The sequence below is a fragment of the Dipodomys merriami genome, unplaced genomic scaffold, assembly GCF_024711535.1.
Source record: "Dipodomys merriami isolate MVZ:Mamm:240054 unplaced genomic scaffold, mDipMer1.0.p SCAF_78, whole genome shotgun sequence".
Classification (NCBI taxonomy): domain Eukaryota; kingdom Metazoa; phylum Chordata; class Mammalia; order Rodentia; family Heteromyidae; genus Dipodomys; species Dipodomys merriami.
The window spans coordinates 325,967-351,356 of NW_027206379.1; the positions used below are offsets into that span (position 1 = coordinate 325,967).

A 25,390-nucleotide genomic window follows, 5' to 3' on the forward strand; every position below is an offset into this window, starting at 1 on the left:
GGTCCTGGGGCTTGAACTCTGGGCCTGGGCTCTGTCTTTGGTGCTCAAAGCTAGTGTTCTACCGCTTGAGCCCCAGTTCTACTTCTTGCTTTTTGGTATTTAATCGGAGATAAGTGTCTGGTGGACTTTCTTGCCCTGGCTGGTTTTGTACCTTGATACTCAGATCTCAGCTTCCTGAGTTAGGAGCTAGGATTCTAGACAGGAGCACCAGCACCTAGTTTCATGGTTTATTTTGAGATAGGGTCCTGCTATGTACATACCCTAGGTGGGCCTCCGACTCCTCCTGCCTCTTCATATATCAGCAGCAGCAGCAGCAGCTGTTTAAACTGCTCTGCTTTCTTTCTTTCCCTTTACCGATGAGTTGTGTGTGTGTGTGTGTGTGTGTGTGTGTGTGTGTATACAATTGCTCTAAAACTGAACCACAACTCCAGCCCGTTTTAAACTGTTGGAAAAATATAATTTGCACCAGGGAGAATAACAGCTCCCAGCTTCCTGAAAGAGTTCTTGTGTTCCCCTGTCATCTGAACCTTGGTACTTGGTATTTTGAGGTGGATGACCATGACCACTGACACCCTCAGCCAATGAACACAGGCTTCAAGGTCGGCAGCCTCCAGAGTTTCCACTCCACCCACCTGGCTCCATGCGTGGATTTGCACACAGTTGGTGCTAAGGCAGACCAAAGAAGCCTTGGAGCTGTGGACTCCCTGTAGGGGCAGGCGAGTCCTAGGCTGAGGACATTCCTGTAGCCACGTCCAGAAACAGGGCCTCTAGCAATGTGTGGGGATGGGGGCGGGGTCCTGATGGTTCTGGAGAAGGAAGAAGACTGAGGGCTTTGCAAACCTAGACAGGGAGATGGCAGGATGTCAGCACAGGGCCAGAAGAGCTGCCAGGATTCCCTGCAGGTGAGCCTGAGGCTAAGAATCAGGGTACAGGCCAGTGTGTGGACTCTAAGACATTGGGAATTGGTAGTATGGAGGGAGAAGTCTGGGGGCTGCTGGAGTCACAGGGCAGTGGAGGCAGGCGAGCCCCCCACTCCTTCACTCTTCCCTCTACTGGCCAAGGCCTATGGCAGAGAGAGGCCCTGCAATGGGATCTGTGGCTGCAGCAGATGGAGGTGACCCTGGAGCCAGAGGAGGGGTTAGGAGGAAGAGGACAGGCAGGTTCTCCAGTAGGAGGCCGGCTTGGGCAAGGTCCAAGAAGGGGGGTGATTAGGACTGGGGCCCAAGGACCTCGGACATAGGGCAGTGGGCCAGGTGTTCCCTGGGGTGGAGGGGGACAGGAGTGGAGAGGTTCCTGTCAGGAAACTGAGTTCTGGCACATCTGGGTCTGGGATAAATCAAGGTTGCTTCCTGCGGCAGCCCCCAGGGGAATCTGCCCAGACTTTGGTCAGGGAAGACAAAGCATCTCCATCAAAGGCCTGAGCAGCCTCGGGGCTGAGGGCCCCCTCCCCGCCCCCCCCCCCCGCCAGGCCCGCCCCCAACCCTTTTGTCTCCTGTGGGCTAAGCAAAAAGAGCATAAAGGAAAATGGAAAAGATGGAAGGTTGGCTAAGCAAAAAGAGCATAAAGGAAGATGGAAAAGAAAAGATGGAAGGTTGGCTTTCAAAGCTGTGAGGACAAAGGCAACACACATTCTCTCTCTCTCTCTCCTCTCTCTCTCTCTCTCTCTCTCTCTCTCTCTCTCTCTCTCTCTCTCTCTCTCTCTCTCTCTCTCTCTCTCTCTCTCCAACGTTCTCTCTTCCCTGAACGAAAGGGCAGCTGCTGAACAAGCTGGACTGGGAGGGGCTCACCGAGAAGCGGCCCTGGAGCTGAGGGGAGGGGAGGCCAGGAAGAGACTGGGTGCAGGGAGTGCCAGGAAAAGCAATCAACATCAGAATTATGAAATGTCCAGCCCAGGAGGGGCCCCAGGATGGGGGGGGGGCAAGCTGAGGGAAGCTCAAAAGCTTGTCCTAGTAACTGGAGAGGTGGGGGCAAGGCAGGCTTGAGCCTGCGGGAAGAGGCGGTTGGGGCTGGGGTGGAGTGGGGTGCAGGAAGTCTGGTTGTTTATCTGCTCTGGCTCTCACCACGCCCAGCAACTGGAGCTGGAGGCGAGGCGCCCAGCCAGCCGGCAGTGACTGTGCAGTTTCTCAGATGGCGGCTACCGCTTCAGGGCTTCAAGGGCACCACAAGAAGCCCACGGTGGCCTAAGAAATCATGGCTCCCAAAGTGGACTTTTGGAGGAAGTGGCGCTGTAGCTCAAGTGGTAGAGCGTTTGCCTTGAGCTGAGCTCTGCGCCCAGGCCCAGAGTTCAAGCCCCACGACCGACAAAAAAAAAAAAAAAAAAGAGAACCAAAGTGGACTTTTGGAGTGGGGGGAGGGGGCGGCTCAATTTCTGGCACATTCTCAAGTGATAGCAATAATGATGTCGTCCTCTGATTTTTTTTAAACCAATTTTTATTAACATGTATTACTTGTACAAGGGGTAAGGGGCTCATACGATGTTTCCATATTGGAGCCAAACACCCCACACCCCCTTTGTAGGAAAACCTCAGTAGGTTTCATGACTTGTTCACCCTCTCTGATCACCACCCAGCAGTCTGCTTTATTTTTTCTGTCTTTTTTTTTTTGGTTTGTATTAATTGAACCAAGGTGTTTTTCACAATGGCATTTAACCAGAATAGTGCTTTAGCTTCTCTAGTGTGGGTCTTGACCTTGGGGTAACCTGGTACACTTTTCCTGGGGTGCCAATGTGTGTTTGGAAACAAAGCTGACTTCTGAACAAGATGAAGAGGCCAGTCGTACCATGGATTCTTGCCTCCGTGGCTGGAACAAAGGACACTGGAGAGAGAGAGGACCCTGACTCTGGAATCAAAGTCCTGGTCCTTTCCCCAGCGGGCGACTAGTGAAGGAGTGAGCCAGCCCCGCCCTGGACCCAAAGTTCTGTTTACCACAGTTGTCAGGAACAGCTTGTTTTGATCTGCAGATATTTGCTGACGCACTAGCCACCAGGCCTTCTTCCTCAGTTGGGCTGGAGGTTATTTTTTTGCCTTATTTGAAGCAGCCACCAGGATCAGGGTGAAGCGGGCACAGCCCTGCCTTCAAAGTGGGACAGAACAGCCCTGTGTGGTTTTAACCTCTCCATAAATACATTCCTTTGCTGGAGAAAACCAGCTGTGTGGAACTTGGAGGCCAGGAGAGTTTCCAAACACAGACATTTATTCTTGAGTACTGAGGGGGTGGACGGGGCAGCTTGTGATACAAGGACACAAAGGCCTTTATTAAGTTGTGATGGAGTAGCCTGTGCTTTATAGAATGCTACCCTGTAGTGACAACCAATCCAACAGCTATTCTTATTAGTGCCGGTACTGGGGGTTGAACTCAGGGATTGGGTCCTGTCCCTAAGCTTTTATGCCCAAAACTAGTGCTCTAGCACTCTATCCACAGCTCCACTTACTGTTTTTTGCTGCTTAACTGGAGATAAAGAGTCTCACAAATTTTCCTGTCCAGGCTGGCTTCCAACCACAGATACCAGTCTCCTGCGTAGCTAGGATTGTGAGCCACCAGCACCTGGCTTCAACTTCTACTTTTTGGAAAAACAAAATCTAAGTTTGTTTCTGGGATGTAGGACTATTACATGTGAATGAGGACGATCAATGTAGCGTGGGCTCAGGAGGCAAGGAACAGTAACAGCTACGCATCTCTCTGACATTATATCAAAGGGCCGACTCCACAGCAGGAAAACTTGCTTGGTTTCTGACCCAGGCCTCCGAACTTTCTAGAACATTCTGAGAGGCAAGTCCCTCTTTCCTCACTGTCTTTGCAGGCCAAGTCACCCCACCCCTGCCAGGATAAGACAGGGTAGATTGGTAGATGGGGGGGGCGGGGCGGGGGAGGAATAAGAAGAATTTTAGGTGACAGAACCTTAAGCAGCCACCAGTGAACAAGACCAGGCTTGAAAAGTAGTCACAAGAGAGTCAGCAGATTTTTTGGGGGGGAGGGGGAGGGTGTGAGTCCATCCCTGCCTGCTGATGCCACCTTGCAGAGGCAAAGGAAAAAACCCTCCCCCCACGTGCCCCCCCCCTCCTGGTTGCCCAGGGAGCGTGTTGTCCCTAGGAGGTTTTGTTTAGGGTGTGGAAGGTCAGCCAGGAAGGAGACTTCTTGTTGTGCCAGACTACTGTTCCAGTAACTTGCCTGGTACAGTTTCCATCCGTCCCATGGTAGGTGGACACAGGTCTCATGGGGGTCTCAGGCTGCATCTTCTCCTCCTGTCGCCACACAGGACAGACCCCTCACTAAACATTCAGGACCCCTCACTAAACATTCAGGTCTTGCTCAGCCTTGAGTGAGGACACAAGAATGTACTGTTTATTTGGACCCTCCCGGAGCGGGCAGCCCGGCTGGCACCCTGAGTAGTCATTAAACCCATTTCCCGAGGCTCATCACAAGCCACAAGCCACCTCCAGACAACTTTGGCTTAAAATTGTTTTTTTTTAATTTAAGTTCACTCTTGGCCGGCCTCGGGTAGCTCACCACCGCAATCCTCCCTACTTGGGAGGCTGAGACAGAGGATGGCTGTGCAAAGCCAGCCTAGGCGGAGGCCGGCAGTGCAGCTGTGGCTCAAAGGAGTACAGGGCCAACCCTGGGCTAGAAAGGCTCAGAGCCAGTGCCCACACCCTGAGTTCGAGTCCCAGGACTGGTATTAAAAAATGCCAATATTCCTTTCACCACTGTGCGCTGGCAAGGACAATGAGCTGAAAGATGGAATCCACCAGCTGGTGTCCCCGAAATTACATCAAATCCTTGTGTCTTATCCCAGACACAGCCTGATCTGTTGTTACTTCCAATCCCAGTTCCCAGGGGGACAAACAGGACCCCCCCCCCCCACCGTCCCCTGGCTCACGCACAGCCACTGACCGAATAACCGCAGAACCGTCACTGGCTGACTTTAAAACAAAAACAAAACGACAAAGCCAGAGTGAAGGTCCCGGGCTGACCTGACCCCTGGAGCCGCCCCCCGCCCCCACCGCGGCCCGCGCGCCCGGGCGCTGACGTCACCCGCGGAGCACGAGGCGGCGCCGCCCTGAGTCACGCGCGCGCCCCGCCCCCGCCCCGCCGCCCCCGCAGTGATGCGTCGCCGCAGAGATCCCTCCGCCGCCGCCTGGAATTTTCCAGACGTTGCGCCGGCACTTCTTTCGGATCTCGGCGCGGAACCGGGTGACCTGAGGTGACCCAGGCAGTTGCCCGGACTCATTCCTGACCCCACCCTGCCCCTGGGCCCCGCACCCCGGCTTTCCGTCCAGGGGCCGTGCCCCGCCCCCACGTGCGCCCCGTGGCACCTGGGGGGGGTCTGTCCTCGGCACCCCCCTCCCCGGCCCCGAAACCCCGCCGGGGACGGGAGGGGAGGGAGCGGCCCGCGGTGGGGGCGGGCAGGCCCAAAGTCCCCGGGGCGGCCCGCCCTGGGCCGGGCCGGGGAGGGACTTTTTTCACCCCTAGTGTCGTGGAGGAGTCGCCCCGTGGAGGAAGGTCCTGGTGACGCGACCCGGGGCTATAAAAGCCGAAGTGGTGGCCCGCCGAGGCCCAGTTAGGCACAGGCAGGGCCGGCGTCCCGGCCGGGGCCAGCGGTGGGGTGGAAAGACAGAGTTAGGCGAGGCCGGTGGGGACGTGGGCAGCACGGGGCTGGGGAGGACAAGTGCGGGGGGATGGCGACGGGGATGGCGGCCTGCAGCCCTCGGGCCAGGCTGTGCCTTCTGCCTGCTGGGCCGAGGGCACCTGACCGCCCGGGCGGGGGTGGGGGCCTCACTGGGCCCCGAGTCCTGGCATTGGGGATCAGGAGGAAAGCAGACAGGCGGGAAAAACTGGAGGCAGGTGGGGTTGGGCCTTCGAGGCCCTGGAGACGAGCTTGTCCGGCCGTGGGTGCCGTAGCCGGGGGGCAGGGAGGGGGCTGACTCTGAACTTGGCAATGCCAGCACCCCCTTTTTTTTCCAGACAAAGGGGATGAGGCCTGGTCTTGTGGAGACTGGACTTAGCTTCGCCGGGCTGACCGCTCTGGCCCAGGGTGGTATGTAATTTGGGTCTCAGCCTGGAGGAGTCCAGGGCTGAGTGTGAGTCAAGGCCGGGGTCGGAGGTGAGGGGTGGCCCGAGGAGCGGTTTCCTCACCGGGCACTGGTGTGGCGCCTCGTGTCATCAGGCCTGGGGCAGCAGAGGCAGGATGTTGTGTCTGGGGCAACATTGACCAACGCTTTATTTTCCAGGTGTCAGTGTCCCCACCCTGGACTTTGCTAGATTTGGTGCTAACCTCTCCTGTGAGCTCACTCTGCCCTCTCTCCTCCCTCTTAACTCTGAGGTTATCCATCCCTTAAAACCTTTCTGGTCATCTGGTAAGCTTGGGGAAGTCAGGAGTCGTTGGAGGCGGTATTGGTATTGGTAACGAAGTTGTGAAGGAAACGCCCTGCTGAGTGGGCTTGGGGGTGGGGTGGGGTTGCTTTGGCTGAGGGTGGAAACTGAACCTTGCCACTCTTGGATGGGCTTCTACAGCAGTGGTTTCCACCGGAGGTCACCGGCCGTGGTATGTTACTGTAGTGTTCATCATGGCGAACAGATGGCACCCGGAGAAATGGAGCCCTCCCCCCCTGCAGGTGTGCGTGGTAGCTGTGCAGGAGGGGAGGCCTGGAGGATGCAGCCCGCTTAAATTGACGCCTGCAGATTGAATTCCAGAGTCTTAGGAGGAGGAGGAGGAGGTGCTCCAGTGCCAAGTGTCCAGCTAAGCCTGGCTCAGGAAGCCCTCCCTGTATTCAGGCAGCCACCAGCCATTTTAAGTTCATGAGCTTGGCGGAGGGAGTGGGGGGCGAGAAGGGAGGCAACCAAAAAGGCCAAAGCAGATACATCGCTTCTGAGGGGCCATCAGCTTTGAATGAATGTTCTGGGAGCACCGTTCTCCAGGCGCAGGAATGGCAGCAGGCATCCCCTTCTTTCCTGGGGAAGAGAGGTTTTCACGTGCTTCGAGAAGATTCTTAAGCAGTAGAACAGTGTAAACGTTGATGCCACAGCGCAGAAAGACACGTCCTGTAGAGACAGTTGCATATGGAGCCCAGAGGGACCTCACCACGTGCCTGTTTTGGCTGGAGAAATTCTTAATGTGCCTATAGAACTTTTGGGTGGTGGGGAAAGCTGTTCAATTTTAAATGCCTTAGGCAGAGGGAACTTTATTAAACATTGTCAAATGGGGGGGGCCGTGCGGGGTGTCATGTTGTGCTAAATTATTAATTTTTGTTGGTTGTGGGGCTTGAACTCTGGGCCTGCGCACTGTCCCTGAGCTCTTCGGCTCAAGGCAAGCTCACTACAAATTGAGCCACAGCGTCACTCCAGTTTTCTGGTGGTTTATTGGAGATAAGAATCTCATGGACATTTCTACTCAAGCTGCTTTGAATCACCATCCTCAGATCTCAAGCCTCCTGAGTAGCTAGGATTACAGGCATGAGCCACCAGCACCCAGAATGTGCTAAATTCTGGGGTGGTGCTATCTGGTCATTCTCATTCTATATGGGTGGTGGCAAGTCTCATCTAGAGTGTTGAAGGTATTGCACATTGCTAAGATGAGAATGATTCGTGGGCTGATAATCCACCCTTGGGAATTTGGTCTGAGTGTGCTAGGCAAGTGCTCTGCCACTGAGCTACAACACCACTAGCTCAGAGTTTATGTTCTTGCTACATTTTCTTTATTCAGGTGGGCATGGGTTGCCTCATTCAGTTCTTAAATTCTGCACTTTACTGGAATAAGTTTGAAGTTTTCTTGGTAATCCAATGGGGACCAGATGTTTGAGTTGTAGTAGGGTGAGGGCTCTTCTGGCAGTCATGTTTGGGAGTTGGGGGGGTGAATGAAGTGGGGGAGAGAGGGTTGGTGGATTCAGCAAAGGGGATGGGAGGTGGTGTGGTGGTAATGAGTGGGTTGAAGGCTGGTTTGGGAATGTGGGTTGAAGGGAATTTTCTGGAGGGAAACAGTAAATAGAGCCTGGGAAAAATGAAAATGGTGGAAATGTGTTACGCTGAATTGCTGCATAGAAAACAATGAAAGTTGCTGGCAAGATTTCTAAAAATGCTTCGAACATTTAAAGGAAAAAGGCAGAATTGTTCTGCTTTGTGCAGATTGGGAGACTGCAGGGTTTGAACTGAGTCACAAGGTCTACCTGCTATGTAGGTAGCCACATGTGTTTACTGAAATTGGGGCAGAGGGAGTTCTCAGGAGCAGAATGCCTTGGAAAGATATCTAAATGCTTAATTTGTGGGGTTGTACAGTGTGCACTTGAATCATGAGATGAGCATTTCTGGGTTGTTAATTCGCGTTTTATCAAACTGATCAAATTCTGAACAAAGCGAAGATGGTTTCTAAAGGAATTTAAGATGCCTTGAACACATACCTGCCCTTCTGTGATTGATCAGTAATTATAACAGCAAAAGTTTTGCTTACTTGCTAAACTGTTTTTCAAATGATAGTCATTGTAACAAAGAGAACCAAGAGGTTTTTTCCTGTGAAATTTGGTAACAATTTCTTCTCCTTTGCGAAGAGGAGCATGAATAGTTGTATCTGTTTGTATGTTTGGTTTTTAAATGCTCTGGGAGTAGGAGGAAAATAGCACTCACAAGCAGTTTAGCAAATCAAAAGGTAATACCAGTGCAGTGGTCTTTTAGAAATCATCTCTGCCCTTGATAACTTTTAAAAATCTGAAATCCTTAATAATTACCCTTGTGATTTTTCTGTCTTCTGGGTTCCTTTTTAATGCTTGTATATTGGTGTGGGAATTCAGTTCTTAACCAGTGATTTGGGAGTCATAGTTACTGCTCTGGAACATGAGTGTTAGTCATATTTGTATGGGGAAGTATTTTGGGCTATGCTATTGTGAAATGGAAGCTGGAAAAACAGGTGGCTGAAAAAAAAATACTTGTAAGGCAAGAATTGTTGCTGGATCATGTACGTAGTTACTAACCAAGTTTTCTTCCTCATTACAGCACAAATAAAGGTTCAAGTTCTAAACTCTTTAGAATCTGTTGTTTACTATGTTGCTTGGCCCCTATCATTCTGCCTTTATAATGAAGTTTGGATCTATCATTGTATGTGGGCTTAGGCCAAGATTCATGGTTCACTAGAATCTAGACTAGCATCCACTAGACTTATTTATTCAGCTACAACTGATGGGTCCTGATGGACCTGCAAACTGGTGTTGGGGAGGGGCCCTTCCCTGTTGGGAATTGGTAATAGTTGTTCAAAATGTGGTGCCATATGGCCAGTAAAGGTAAGTGTAGGTGGGGGAGTATGTTTGGTAATCTGGAACATTTCCTGCTAAGAGCTGGGCTTCGTTTTTCTTGACTGAAGGCTTTGTTCTCTATTTGATGAAGGTTGTGTAAGGGTGGAGGTAAATGGAGGGTTCAGAAGCCTGTAAACTGAGTCATTGGGAGGGGAGGGTTGAGTAACAACAGTGATTCATCCTGGTTGCTGAGAATGCGCATGATTCTGTGGCTGAGTCATCCGTCACACGGTGTTCATGGTGTTATAGGAGACAATTCTGGATCCCAAATAGAAACTGTGAAAGAGGGTGGTGGTGGTGTGCAAGGAAGTTGGGGGGAGACTGGGCTCTACTGCTGGCTGTTGACCCAGCTCTCTGCTGAGTGTGTCTCCTCTGCTTCCTGCTCATTCCTTGGTGAGTCCTTCCTTATACACTGTAGTGCCAGATGGCAAGAGGAAGGCAGCCACATCGCCTGGCAAGCCTATCTGGACTCCTGGCACTGCGTAGGACAGAGGCCCTGCTTTGTGCAGGTCACCTGTCCCAGGCCTGTCTCACCCGATCACTTGGCTTCTTACCCCTTTTCTTTGTCTTTTGAGAACGGGTCTTGTTTCTTTATACAATGATGATAAACTTGGCTTCCATCCTGAGGAAAACTGTATAAACACCTATGTATATAGCAGTCTTTCCCAGCAGCTGCTGGCAAAGGAATTTACCCACAGGGGTGTAGATGTTTGGTATTGGAAGTGGTTGTGGAATGGGACTTGTTAATAAGAGCAGAGATGAGGTGGCAGCTGAAGGCGAGGAAAGAACTCTTGTCCTTGTGGGAGCTTATTACGACAAGCATTGCTTAGCATCCTTACACGTGGGTCTAAATTAAGTCTTTGATTTGAGCAACCAGACGCTGTGGGTGCACCAATGGAGTTCATTACTGAACTTAGTTATCTTCTGCACACTTAAATAAGAACAACAAAAGTGGGATTTGAGAAAAAAGAATAGCCTGAGAACAAGTTGAGACCCCTCCAGGTTGGAAGACAACTTGATATAGCCTGAATTACAAAAAGGGATTGACAGTAACTTCCCCCACTTCCCAATGGCCTCCAGTTTACCTTGTGGACATGACCATTGAAGAACTGCAAAGACCTTATGTGCTGGCTAACCTTATGTGTAGCTAAGTTTCTGGAGGAAACTCTGGCTCTGGTGTAGTACTTGTGGTTTGGTGCTGATATTGAAGGGAGAAATATTAAAATATTGTTTTTAAGTAGTTGTATGAGTTAGTCTTCAACAAATAACTTTATAATGCATCTTTTTTTTTGGTCCATCTTGGGGCTTGAACTCAAGGTCTGGGCACTGTCCCTGAGCTCTTTTGCTCAAGACTAGTACTCTACCACTTTGAACCACAGCTCAAACTACTACTGGTTTTCAGGTAGTCAGTTGGATATAAGAGTCTCATGGACTTTCCTGCCTAGGCTGGCTTCAAACTACGATCCTCAGATCTCAGCCTCCTGAGTAGCTAGGATTAGAGGCATGAGCCATCAGGGCCCAGCTTTTATACTGTATCTTGATCAATGGTTATCCTTTTCATCATTCTCCTGAATTACTCCCAATCCAATGTTGTTTTGTTATTGTGTTCATACGTGCTTATTATATACTTTGACCATTGCTCCTCGCCTGCCTTCTTTGAGCTAACTCCTTATTGGGTCTCGTGCATAAAAGGGTTTGCCATGAAGTTTGTAATAAGCAATTGGAGGGGACCTCAGTAATCTCCCAGTAGCCAGCATAAATGGCATACTTCACGTCCTGATGGTTTTTGCTTTTCCTATACATCGGCTATGTATGCATTTTTAAACACATAAATGATGTTCTTAAATTCTGTGTTGTGATTCTTTTTCCACTATATAGTGAATGTGTTATTTGAAGCATTTTTCGTGATGACATGAAGTTCCATTGCATGGTTGAATTGATTTAAACAGTCAAATTTAGAGGAACGTATGGGTTGTTCTATGGGTGGTTTTTCCTTTTAGGAATTTTAAAAAATAATTTTGTAGCTCATCTGATATTTCTTTGAGATATACAAATAGGTTTCTAGAAGGAACAACATGTCAGACTTGAAACATCAGGTTCATGTTGCTATGATGCTCTCCAAGGAGGGCAATTTCTAAATTGTCTTCTCACTAGTGAACAGAATGGGTTTGTTGATATTAAAAATCTTTCCTAATTGACAGGTGCAGCCTACATTCCCTGTGTGTGTCTTGCTTTGGCTGCTGGTGAAACTGAACATCTCGTGTTTGGTCATTGCAGTTTGTGATTTTTCCATTCTTGAGCGCCTAGTTTTATCCATTGGTTGTATTGTAAAAAGCTATTTACATACTAAGGATTTTAATTTCCTTTGCTATATTTGCTGCAGATATTTTTCTGGATTGTAGAGTCTACAGTTTATTTTGTTTTAAAATCCTTGGACAAAATGTTTCTTTTCTTTTTTTTTTTTTTTTTTTTTTTTTTTTGTCAGTCATGGGGCCTGAACTCTGGGCTTGGGTGCTATTCCTCAGCTCTTCAGCTCAAGGTTAGCGCTCTACCACTTGAGCCACAGCGCCACTTCCGGCTTTTTCTGCTTATGTGGTGCTGAGGAATTGAACCCAGGGCCTTGTGCGTGCAAGGCAAGCACTCTGCCACTGACCCACCTTCTTAAATCAAGAGTTTCTGCACCCTGAGCACCTCACTATTTTCTCCTGGCACTTGTATGGTTTCCTTTTTTTATATTTAACCCTGGATCCCCACTGGAGTTTACTGTGTACTCTGTTGATGTGGGGTGAGCCCCTTCCCAGCTTGCTCTTCCCCTGTGATCAGAAGGAATGGGAGTAGTGTCATCCTGTCTGCATGAAGTTGTCACAGTGGAATACTCTGGAGAATGCGTGTGCGTCTTCTGATTAGATCCTGGTCTATAGATTTGTGTGACACCTTATCCCCCAGCTCAACTTGTTTAGACTTGTCAAAGTAGATCTAATTGTAATCCTGACCTCACTTGGCAATTTAGGACTCAGAGCATCTACTAGTTTTATGACTCTTCATACTTGTCCCTTGTGAGAATGTGGTTTCAATTTTACTTACTTGATTGTTCCATTGCATGCAATTTGTTATCTTTATTAAACGTATGTCACTGGAGTTCATATATAACCACCAGAAATTTTTTATCTTGTGAAAAATACATGTTAAATAATAAGGTCAGCAGTTGCTCCCCCCCTAAGTTTTTAAATTTTTTTCTCATTTTTTTTCCATAGCTAATGGTATGGTGCCGGTAAAATTGAATAGTAAACTTCAAGTCGATACTCTGCTTTTTTACTCCAGGCTTGCCAGTACTAGCCTCACATAATTATGTGTCTGGATCAACATAGGGAAATTTCAGCCTTTGGTTTTTGTTGTTTTGAATAAAACACAACGATCTTAAATCGCCATCACTGAGGTAAGAATACTGTCTTTCCCTTGTTAGAACTTGAGTAAACAGAACTGGGTTAATCTTTATCCTTGGTTCATAACATGACTTTGCTTCCTTGTTTATGTTGAATAATGTAACATTTCTGATTGCCTGGTCAGTAGAGAAGTAGCATGTGTGACCCACGCCCCTCCTCCCGCTGTAACCAGGCAACGTCACCCTGAACTTGGGTCTCTCTTTCATTTGCTTTCTTTTCGTACAGCTTAATATCAAAATGTTTCTCAGTTATATATTTTAGTTTTTATCTTAATGCAAAAAACCTTGTTTGCACTGAATTCATGGATTCTTCCATGGATGGTGATGGGTTGACTCTTGTGATGTATCAGCAGCGAATACGCGTGCTCCCTCATGATATAGACTAAAGCATGCAGTAGAGCTGGCACTACCTGTGCCCTCCCTGTCCACAGGTAACCAGTGTTACCTATGCGTGTGCTTCCTGCCGGAGCTCTTTCTGTTCCTACTTCCGTCCTCAGAGGATGTCACATAGTTTTCCTTTTCTAAGGCAGTGGCAAGGTTGGATTGCATACCGTGTATCATTACTGACTTCTTATATGTCACAGTAGGGGAAATTATTTTAGTTAGGATACAACTGCTTTTGTTCTTTGAAACTACTGAGTGGTATTCCTAACCTGGCCATATCATGAGTTATTTTGTTGTTCTGCCATTGGTGGAAAGTTATGCTCTTCCTGGTCTTCTGGTGTCGCAAATAATGCGGTGTGATGATTTTCACATACAGTCCCTGGCACACAGGCGTGAGGTTCACAGGGAGGCGCGGAGATGTGGAGTGGCTGGCACACAGGATGGCACACACGCTGCCCTCTTGCCTCCCGAGAGACATTTGCAAACCTGACTATGAGAGTATCTGGGTTTCATAACTTCTTAGATACTTGGCATATGCAATTAAAATTTGCCAACTCTGAAAGAATTTCAATATTTCACTGCTAATAAAATCTTTTATGCTATGGGTTATATATGCTTTTTGCGAAAAGGAAAAAAAATCCCAGAAGTTGTTGGTAAATTACATCACTTATTTATGTGTACCTATGGTCATAGTGACATGAATTTAATCCTTTGCTTGTCAGGATTGTTTGATAGGAAAGGTTAAGCCAAAAATTATTCTTTTATTAAATCCAGTTCAGTTGTAGTTATTATTTGAATTGTTTTTTTCAATTCTGTTTATCAATTCAATGTTCTAATTCAATTTAAATGTTTTGAATTTTAAAATCTAACATTACAGAAAGGCCTAAGATGTGATACCTAAGTCCCTTCCCCCAAGGTAATTTTTAATGACTTCATTATCTTCCTTCATCTCCCCTCTGACAGTGTACTCAAATGTATCCTGGTTTTAGCATCTGCTCTAATAATAAGGTGTACTCTAATTCTCCTGGCTTTATATAATACTTGTGTCAGCACAATTATTTTAAGCCTTTTCCTACTGATTGCTTGAAGCCCGCTTCTAGGGTTTTCTGGCCAATATAAGCCGCACCGCAGTTAGTGCCTTGAATTCCTTGTGCCCTCAGGGCAGCACTGGTGGAGGCCCAGCTGGGCAGCTCCAGGCATCCACCCCTGCTCCACTCATCCCCTCTTCTAGGACTCCAGTTCTGTGAGTGGGTTAGAGCTGCTGCCGCCAAAGTTGGATGATAATTGGTCTTCTCCTCACATGCTATAGTGAAATTCAGTTAAGATCAGCTGGGAGCTCCCACCTACCAAGGCTGGTGTCCAGTGGTATCTGAGTAGGCATGGAGTAAGAATGGATGCTTCCAACCCAGTGACTGCTTCCTGGTGCTCTTCTTTCAAATAGGGTGCAGATGAAACAACATCTGTAATAATATCTGCCCAAAGTAATATTCAGTGGTCTTGTTTGTTTCTAGGCTATACTTAGCATAGCCAGGGCTGTGGCTCTTCTCTTCTTGAGCTGACCCCTGGCTCAACCTCTTATCTCCCTAAGGAAAGGCTGGGGTTCCTCTAGTAACCAGCACAATGTCCCCTTTGCTCTTCTGTAATGCAACAGCTGTGTGATCCACCACTTGGGTATGACAGCACAGCCTGCCAGCCTCTGCTCCATGCTGCTGCGTCCTCTCCCCTACCTGTGTAGAAATGCTCCAAGAAACAATTCCAAACTAGGTAACAGTGACATCCTCTAATGTACATCCTCCCTTCTGATGGAGGCAGCTGTGGTTGCCAGTTGCTGGAGCTTGCTTTTCAGAGAATTCTTTGCCTGCACAAAGCTGTATATTTGTGTACCAGTTCCAATGGTTTTAAATATTACACTCTAATATACTCGTATGCTGTTGCTCCTCTCTAGAGAGGTTCCAAGTGACAGACATAATGTGTCTTTAAACTTGATTGTGTGAGAGGTGAAAATAATGTTTAGTTATAGTTGGGATTCGGATTTCCATTGGGTCATATACTTAGTGATTTACAAGAGGTCTTTATATATAAAAGAAATGCTTTGCCATTCTCACTGATCTTTGATTTGATAATATTTTTCTATTTACAGTTTTAAGCATATATATACACATATACTCACCATATTTTAATAGCTTCTGGATTTTGAGTAGTTCAGAAACGCTATACAGCTCAAGATTTTTTCTGTTAAGTCTCCTGTTTGCCCTAGTACTTTTAAGGTTTTACTTTTTGATTGGATCTGAGTTAGTCTGGCATGCTAGGTGAGTGAAGGGTGCTTAGGCTACCGTCTATACCATTTGCTGATCAAGCCACTGACCCGTCTATTCATGTGCCAGTCCCACATGGTTGTAAATACACTCCATGCTGATATACGCCACATGGTACCTATGGTTGTAGTTCATTATCCAATTTTTCCACGATTTTTCTCTGTTCTTATATAATTAGCTTTCTCCATGATGTCTTCATGTTTTGTCTTCCTAGGCAAAAGTAAGTCTTTCCATTTTCTCCCATCAGTTTAACTGACTTAAACAAGGCTGCAGTCAGTCGGCTCGCCTGCCTCTGGGTCTAGATTCTAACCTGCCTTCTGTCAGACTTCCCCATCAAAATAGCTGCCCCAGCACAGAGACTTTTATGTATTTATTCTTGCCTAATGGTTGCTTGTTGCTGTCACCCTATTTTGCCAAGTGACCTTTGTGGTTGAAATGTGCCTATATGCATTATCCTGCCAGAAATGCTGAAGAATTTGTGCAAACTTAGCAAACTGCACCCAAGGTCACAAGGAGAATGACTCCTCTTCCTGGAAGTTCTGTGCACCTGAGATGTTTCAGTGGGTTTTGTTCTGTGACTAGCACCTTCCCCCTGTGCTCCACCGCCATCTGCCTTTCCCTCCTGCCACAGCCCGCGAAACTGAAAAAATGGATGACTTTCTGACTCAAGAGATTTTACAGGCCGGAATTTGCCCTTTTTTTGGTGTCTCAGTGCTGCCATTTTGATGGCTTGGTTTTAGGGGCTGCTGTGGGCCTGCTGGCTCCTCCCTAAAGGCTGGTGGTGGTCAGGGGTCTGTTGTTGCTTCAGCTTTTCTCTGGGGTTCCATGTGGCTTAATGGAGGCATTGAGGGGCTTATGAGTACAGAGCCACATGCAAGTCTGTGGCCTGCATCTGCTTCAGAAAGATGGCTATGTTTTTTCTTACTTAAGGCAAATCCTTACAGTTTCTAATTAGATTTTTTTCCTGACTTAACTACTGATAGAGTGTCTTTCTCTACCAGTAGTGAAAGACCTTTGACTTCCGTTGCCAAGCGCGCCCCCTACAGGTGAGATTTCTTCCCTGTTCTCTCACAGAAGTAAGCTACTCCCATGGTGGCCAGCCCCATCTTTGGTTTTACCTTCCCTGTGTTGTCTTTTTAATCTTCAAGTAGTTGTACAAAGAGGCTCCAGTTCATGTCCATTTGTAAGTACAAACTATCTCAGTGTTTTGTTTTTTTTTACTTTGTTTTGTTTTATGGTGCTGGGGCAGAACCAGGGCCTTGCATATTGTTTTAATCTGCTCTTTTTGGTTCTGAGAAGCAGAATGAAAGCTTGCTGTGTATCAGCTGATGTGCTTCACCTGTGTTCTCATTGCTACGTGAAAACCCCTTATGTGAGGACATACAGCTTATATGTTGCCAAGTGTTTTTGCAAGTGGGTAATTTGCCTTCAAGTGTAGGTATAAGGTCTTGTCACTGCTAGTTGTAAATTTGTAATCAAATCTATCCATTTTCATTACTAGGGTTGACTACATCACATTTATTCTAGCTCCTTTTTGACATTAAACTCTAATCCATCTAGAAGTTGCTTTGCTGAACAGTATAAGGTAAGAATCTAATTTGGTTGTTTAAAAATGGCTGATTTCCTCAATACTATTTACTGAATAATTCTACTTTCTCTACTGATTTGAAATGCCAGTTAGACAAATGCAACTAAATCTGTTTTTGGACTTTAATTTGTTTCATAAGATAACTATCTTTTCTTCTACCAATTCAATATTTTTATTTTCTTAGCTTGGTACTGTTAGGTCCTTGTCATTTATTTATGAATATTAGGTATTATATTGAATTTTATATTTATTAGCATATTGAACTTGTTATTAAGAACTAGCCTTCCTGTTCATTGGGTTTCATTATGGATTATGCACATTTATTATGAAATTTGTTCCTTGAAGCTTGTTTTGTACTGTGGTCAGACTGTTTTTCTATTAAAATGTCTGACTATGATTGTGTTGTAAGTAAATGGCTGGACTTCTGCTAGCTGTGTAGGCTGTGGAGTCAGGCTATTATTACTGGCTGTCACCTTGAAGCCACCTCTTATTTATTTCCTCTCTGCCTCAGTTTCCCCCCTGTAAGGAAAGATAAACATATCTCAGACATGGGTGCTGGGCTGGTGAAATAATATAAGTCTTATTATTTGCACTCTTTTTGACATAGACCAGGCACTGTCCCCTTGAGTTTTTAAATAAGTAATGATGAACAAGTGTTTGGCATGAGAGTTGTTCTGTTTTGTTTTTTCCATACTTTAAAAACAATCTTATTCACATTTCTGTGATTTTATTTTTTTGGGGGGGTGTCAGTCATGGGGCTTGAACACTGGGAGCTTCAGCCCTGTCCTTGAGCTTTTTCGCTCAAGGCTAGTGCTCTACCACTTTGATACTCAGCTCCACTTCTGGTCTTCTGGTGGTTAATTAAAGAGTCTCATGGACTTTCCTGCCTGGGCTGGCTTCAAACTGCAATCTCAGGCTCCTGAGGAGCTAGGATTACAGGCGTGAGCTGCCAGCATTCAGCTGGGCTGTGAACATATTAAGGAGGCTATGAACATCATGGTTCACACTTAACTCAGCAGTGGGTCTGTCAGCAAACGGTGGAGAAGGCGAGGAGCTGTATCCCAATCTCTAGCAGCCCTGTTCCAGGTGCCCAAAAGGCACTTAAAATTTAATTATCTGGCCGGGTGCTGGTGGCTCACGCCTGTAATCCTAGCTACTCAGGAGGCTGAGATCTGAGGATTGCGGTTCAAAGCCAGCCCGGGCAAGAGAGACCGTGAGACTCCTATCTCCAATAAACCACCAGAAAACCGGAAGTGGCGCTGTAGCTCAAGTGGTAGAGCGCTTGCCTTGAGCTGAAGAGCTGAGGGACAGCGCCCAGGCCCAGAGTTCAAAGCCCCACGACCGACAAAAAAAAAAAAAAATTAATTATCTGTCATTTAATAGTACTATTTTGTGGTAGCAATAATGAACTTTCCTTTTCAAATAAGTTTGTTTTTCCTTCTGACAACTGAATGATGATTTATATGCTATAAAAATTCTTGCCTTTTAAGTATGCGATTTTTCTTTCCTTCTTCTTGAGATAGGGTCTCACTATGTAACCAAGGTTGGCATAAAATTTTTTTCATAGCCCAAACTTGCCTTGAACCCATGATCCTCCTACTTCTGGTCCTGAGAACTGGGAATATAAGCATGTACCACTACTCTTAGCCTGCAGGTGTACAATTCTGAGATTTCTGAGTGTATAATTCTGATTTTAATTTAAATTTAATTGTAAAGGTGATGGTGAGAGGGGTTAGTTATATAAGTAAGGGAATAAGTATAAAAGTGTTACTCCCCTCCCTCATCTCCTCCCACTTCCCCCCCAGCCCTCCAATTCTGACTTTTCATGATCCCAAATAGAAGCTTAGTAGTCATAAAACAGCATCCTGTCCCTCATCACCTTCATTGTACTTTGAGCGTGTGAGTTTGCCTAACTTATGGAACTCATATGTGCAATTGTACAATATGCATCTTTCTATGTCTGACTTTAATTTTTTAAGGTTCATTCTTATTGTAGTATGTAACAATACCTCATTGTATGGCTGAATAATACTCTATTGTATCGATAACTATATTTTGTTTATTTATCAGTTGGACTGGGCTTTTTCTGCTTTTGAGCTATTCAGAATAATCATGCTATGGAAATTGGTGTATAAGGTTTTGTGTGAACATGTTTTCAGTTCTCCGTTATATTCCTGAGTCATATAACTAACTTGGTATTTAAAATTCTTTTAGGCATTGCTCAAATAATTTCCAATGCCATTGAACCATTTTACATACCACCAGGAATGTGTAAGTGTTCTAATTTTTACACACCACCAGGAATGTGTAAGTGTTCTAATTTTTGTGAGATTTTTGAGCATTCTAGTGAATATGAAGTAATATCTTGTGATTTAATGTGCATTTCTTTGATATCAAACAACCTTTCATGTGCTGCTGGCCATTGTATATGTCTATACTGATCTTTCATTCACTTTCTTTTTCTTGTAGTTCTAGGGATGGAATCTAGGGTCTCACAGACCTCACAAGTGTTGGGCAAGTATCTCCTGTTTATTTAGATGTCTCATTATGTATCTCAAACTGGCCTTGAACTCTAGATCCTCTCTCCAGAGTGCTGGGATTATAGGCATGCACTACTACATCTGGCTTCTTTGCCCATTTTTAAAGTAGGTATTTGTCTTTATTATTGAATTACAAGAAATCTTTAGATATTTTGGATTATAGTCCCCTTATCAAATGCATATAGTTTGAAAATATTTCCTGCATTTTATGGGTTGTGCTTTTACCTTCTTGCTAATGTTCTTTGATTTAGCTTGGTGGTAGAGTACTTGCCTAGGACTCCTACCCAGCACCGAAGGGAAAAAAGTCACTTAATTGAAGGGAAAGATATACCTCCCACCACCAAAAAACCCCCACAAAAAACCTTAAGGTGTTCTGTGAATGAGCAGTGAAAGTCTGGGGGTTTAGTGGAAGAGAATAGGGGTGGTCCTTACGGCCTGCAGCATGCTTGGTGCTGTGCCGGGTAGCTTCATGCAGATCAGCCAGCGCCACCGCTGTCCGCACCCAGCTGCGAAAGGCTGGCCCTTGAGTCCTGAGTAGGCAGTCCTCCATGTGTTTTAAAATGAAGATAATAGACTGTCTGCTCGTTTTAAGATAAGCATCAGGCTTTTCTGCTTTAATTCTATTTTTGCTACTGGACGAGTAATGGTTCCATTAATACAAATGAAATATTGAGCCCTGTGACAGCTGAGCCCATACTGCCCCTCAACCTCAGGTTTTACAAAAGTGAATTAGAAGTTTCCACCTGGACTTGAGGCTGCAGGCTGGGATCCGATGTCAGAGGAGACAGACACAGCCAAGACAGCGGGGGCCAATGGCTCCCACCTGGAATCCTAGCTACTTTTTCAAAAGGCTGAGAGCTGAGGATGGTAGTTCAAAGCCACCCAGGGAAGAAAAGTCCCCGAGACTCTGATCTCCAGCAAAAAGCTGAAACTGCTGACGTGGCTCAACTGATTAAGCATCAGCTGCAAGCAGAAAAACCAAGTGAGAACGGAGCCTTGAGTTCAGCCCTGGTACTGGCACCAAGAAAAGAAAAGGCATTAGAGAGTTGCAGTTGTGCGCGTGGCTTGCTTTGAGCTACACAGCTCAGTCTCTAGTTCCCCCCTCATTTTTTTTTTTTTTTTATGTTGGCCAACTTGGTCTTGAACTCATGAGCTGAAGTAATACATCTCAACCTCTCAAGTATCTGGGCCTACAAGTATGTGGCACTGGGTATCTCCTTGTCTTTCCGTTTTGGCATGGGCACGCGGGTTTGCTGAGGGGCAGTTTCGCTGTGATGTGTGCACACGTGTATGCGTGGCTGCTGATCCCCAGGCCCATGACATTCCTCCCAGTCCAGGTTCTCAGCGATAGAACTGCGGGCCTGTGAGCATGGCTGCCTCTAGGTGACAGCAGATGTAGGCAAGGCCGCCTTCTCTGGTTTGTCTTGATAGACATCTGTCTTCTTGGCCTATAGATCAGCTCTAGATCAAGCACCAGTTCTACTTCCTGGTGATAGTTTAGCTCTGTTTGTTCATTCCTCTCAAATTCTTTGGATTTGGTTTGGTTATGTTTTTCTTCTCTCAAATGGTGCACTGCACACTTGATCATTCTTGTCTATACTCCCACATTTCTGATGGTGGGAAGAGGTGCAGACCGCATGACGGGACCCACCCTGTCCTCTGCCCCAGGGCCGCAGCAGGGTCGGCAGACGCTAAGCACGGGGCATCTCTGAGGAGGCCACTGAAGCCACTGGGCGACAGTGGCGGTGAGGCTGACTGAGGGCCTTACAAGCAAATGGAGCACCCGGCGGCGGCGTTCACCTTCCAGTGGTCCCTCCATCGCGTCCTCCCTGCTCAGATAATCAGCTGGTTGCTTACGTGTGGGCAGGCAGCATCAGTGGCCCCCACTCACAATCCTGGTGTCACAAGGGCACAAACCAGGAGTAGCAGGTGACAGCCACCCACCAGCTACAGAAGAGCTGCACATGCACTGAGAACAGCCTCCCCACAGACGGGGACTTTGAGCTTATACCAAAGGAAAAGCATCTGGGAAGAGGGAAGGGCCTGAGTACAGTCGGTGGTCACTGTTGGCATTCAGGACATGGCCCCCAGGGTCCCTAACCCGCCTCCCTTGATCTTCTCTGCTTTGTTTGCAGCTCCAGGTCTGATGTGTAATTTACCTTAGTTATTTAAGTGGGTGATTTAAAACTTGTAAATGTTGAGTAATTTTTACTTTCCAAATAATGTCCATTTTTGGTTGAAAGGAAGTAGTCTGTGTAAATCCACTGCCGTTGAATGAATGTATGCTTTCTGACATTGTTTATTTTAAATTGTGTGTTTTTAGACAGGGTCTCTGTAAGCCACGGTGGCCTCACACTCAAAATTCTGCTTCAACCTCTCTAGTGCTGGGATTACAGGCATGAACCATCACATCCAGATAGGTACGGCTGTTTCTATGAATCTCTCATGGGAGTAGAAAGGTATTCTCTGTCATATTCCTCACCTGGATCCGATCCTCTCCAGATGTATTATGTCCTGTGTCACAGGAGTGTGCATCAGCCCGCTGGGCATCCTCTCATATGACTAATTTGCTCCACATCCACCGCTATTGCTCCATCAAGATTCTCAACAGCACAAACGGCCCTCATGTGCTTAGTGCTTGAGATTCATCATCTGCTGACTTGCACACCACACACATGTATACATGCACATGTACATATGGACATTCACTCCAGTTTCATTGGACTGAAATACCTATGCAGGTTTTGTTCTGTTTTTAACTTTTTTTAGTTCCAGTCCTGGGATTTGAACTCAGGTCCTGGATGCTGTCTCTGAGCTTTTTGCTACCACTTGAGCCACAACTCCACTTCTGGATTTTGGTGGAAAATTGCAGATAAGAGTTTCACGGACTTTTCTGCCAAGGCTGGTTTAAACCACAATCTTCAGATCTCAGCCTCTTGAGTAGCTAGGATTACAGGCATGAGCCACCAGTGCCCAGCTAGTATTATTATTTTTGCCAGTCCTGGTGCTTAAACTCAGCGCCTGGGCACTGTTCCTGAGCTTCTTTTTGCAGAAGACTAGCTTAGCACTCTACCACTTGAGCCCACCGCACCACTTCCGGCTTTTTCTGTTTATATGGCATATGAGGAATCAAACACAAGGCTTCCTGCATGCTAGGCAAGCACTCTACCATTAAGCCACATTCCCAGTCCTATTTTTTATTTTTTAAATTTTATTTCACATAGCTATTAACGTAAGAAATAATTAAGTAGAAATTAAGTTTAAAGGGTTTGATTTCATGGGTATAATCTAGATCAGTGTCACCACTTCTGTTTGCCCCATTTCTCCCATCCATCCCCATCCTCGTTACATAGTTCAGTTTTTACATAATGTACACTGAATATAGTAGCTACATTTGCTCTCCATTCATGTGCCCACTTTTAATTCTGAGGTTTGAACATAGGTCTCAGCTTGCTAGGGTTTGCTAGGCACACTGTTCTACCTACCTCAGGGCCTTGGCACTGTCTCTGAGATTTTTGCTCAAGACTAGCTAGCACTCTACCACTTGAGCCACAGCTCTGCTTTCTGGCTTTTTTTTTTTTTTTGGTAGTGACTTGTCTGCTGAGCTGGCTTTGAACCACAATCCTCAGATCTCAGTCTCCTGTGCAGTTAGGATTACAGGTATGAGCCATTAGCACCAGGCTTGTGTGGTTATTTTCAACTGCTGAATTTTGCAAGTGTAACAATTTAAAATATTCCTGTTTTCAGCCCTTGTAACGTGATTTTACATGTCCTGGTAGTTATGATTGGTAATTATTTTGCCTCTTTCTGGGAATATGTGTCCTTCCAATTGAGGAAGTTGCAGGGCGTGGGTCGAGCCAGCATTTTGTCATTACAAATGAGGCAATGACACATCTTCTGTCTACCCAAGGCAGCTTTTGCTCTGCCCGGTGCCCTCTGGAAAGTTCTAAGGGACTGTGATAAGACTGGTGCTCTCTGTCTGACCCTGATGATAGCACTGTCTACTTTTTTGCCATTTGCTGGGTGTGTGGAGGCTCCCGGAAGCCATGGACCCTGTGGGTCCTTGCGTGGGCATGTGGGCTCCCAGCGCACACCTGAGTGGCGTCACTAACGTGGGGAATTAATCTTTTGCTCATCTTACAGAGTGTATTTGGCTTCCTCATTTCCAAGGCCTGGTAAGGCCCGGGCTTTGTGTCTTTGTCTTCAGGTTGGGACTTAGATGGCCATGATGTTTCCCTCTGCCGCTGCAGTAAGTAAGGGTCTGCTCCTCGCTGGGGGCTGGAGAGAGAAGCTGACGGGAGGATGGAGGGACATGGGGTGGAGGCAGTGTGGTCTGTGGGCCCTGAGCTAACCTAGCAGTGCACAGAACTCAGGCTGTGTGTGTGTGTGTGTGAGAGAGAGAGACCAGAGTCTGCTTGGATCCCCGGGGAGGTGGAGGAGACTGACTTCTCAGCAGGTGACAGCCCACATATGGAAGCCTGCTTCTCATCTGGACTGTGCTTCTGAGTTCCCTGGTACTCACGGGAGGAAACCCAGGGCCTCCTCTCCCCCCACGGCTCAGGGGGTGCTCCCGGAACCTGCCTTGGGCCTGGAAGAGGCAGAGGCTGAGCTGCGGCCGTGGGTGCAGCGGGCGGTGTGCGCCCCGGGCTCTGGCCCTGGCCATGCGGTCTGGTCCTCCCCAGAGCTTGGGCTTCAGGGCAGACAGCGTGAGGAGCCGGCGTGAGAGGAGCCCGCGTGCGCACACGTGTGTGGTGGGTGTGCGCTTTGACTGGGATTTCACACCGTGGCAATTCCCAGCGAGGACACAGCTGCCGATGCAGCGCCCAGAGGAGGAAGGCAGGTGGCCATGTCTGTGTGAAGGTCTGCATCCCAGCGAAGCCGGTGCTCCCAGTTTCTCCTAGTTCTGAGAGCACAAGGTGCTTTGCCGCATTTAAAGTGGGGGCCTGCAGGGGCTGGGAGTGTGGCTTAGTGGTAGAGTGCTCACCTAGCATGCATGGAGCCCTGAGTTGGATTCCTTGGTACCACACACACAGAAAAAGCTGGAGTAAAGCGGGAGCCTGGAGAAGGTGTGCGCTGCATAGCCCTCTCCCCGCCCCTCCTCACCCCTCCCCTCTTCTCCCTGCCCCTCCTCACCCCTCCCTATGCATCTTAGAACCTTTCTGGACATGTCTGTCAGCAGTGAGTGTCTCAGGACACCCAGGACTCTGGCCTGTAGTTGAGTTTTCTGGTGTGGGGCACGCAGGCTGCGGGGCTGGGGGACCCGGGTCCCCTGGCGGCAGCTGCGGGGGGGGTCAGGGCAGCCGGCACCCAGGCTGGGCCGAGCACGGAGCCGTCACGGGTGTTTCTTTTCCTGGGCGCGGCTCATGGCCGCGCTCAGGTTTTGCTTTTCACCTTTCAGTCTGTGAGAGCGTGAGCAGGAAAAAGCAAAAGGTGCTGGTGGTGGCACGCACACACTGCTGGGCCGGGGTTCGAGTCCCCGCAGCACCCTGCTTCCTTCCTACTCCGGCTCCAGGCTTCCTTCCCCCCTCCCGCCCCCAGGAGGTGGCGCAGGCCATGTCCCAGTGTCTGCCAGGCCCCTCGTCCCTGGTCCACCTGCTCTCACTGCTGCCGCTCTCCTTCCCCGGACCCCACCCTTGGGTGGCCTGTAGCCTGCTAGCTCCCGCAGCAGCTCCCAGAACTTGTGCAAGCGCTTTGCCCAGATGGACAAATGGGCATCTGGAAAAGATGCTTGGTGGAGGACACAGCGTCCCTGCCTCTGTGCTTGCTCAAACTGCAGGACCTCCATGTGCTCAGCTAACCAGCAGCCCTCGGAGCTCAGTCCTCAGTCCCTCAGCCCGTGGATGTGA

General features: G+C 47.6%; 1 long non-coding RNA gene across 2 annotated transcripts; it reads left to right on the top strand.

The window, feature by feature from the left end:
- Positions 1-5,500: 5,500 nt before the first annotated feature.
- On the top strand, positions 5,501-24,973 carry LOC138818605 (uncharacterized). 2 transcript variants are annotated; one of them, XR_011369199.1, is made up of 2 exons: positions 5,501-23,204; positions 23,688-24,973. It is a non-coding gene; the product is annotated as an uncharacterized lncRNA (long non-coding RNA). The 2 variants fall into 2 exon arrangements; XR_011369200.1 differs by having other exon boundaries at positions 23,752-24,973.
- Positions 24,974-25,390: the final 417 nt, after the last annotated feature.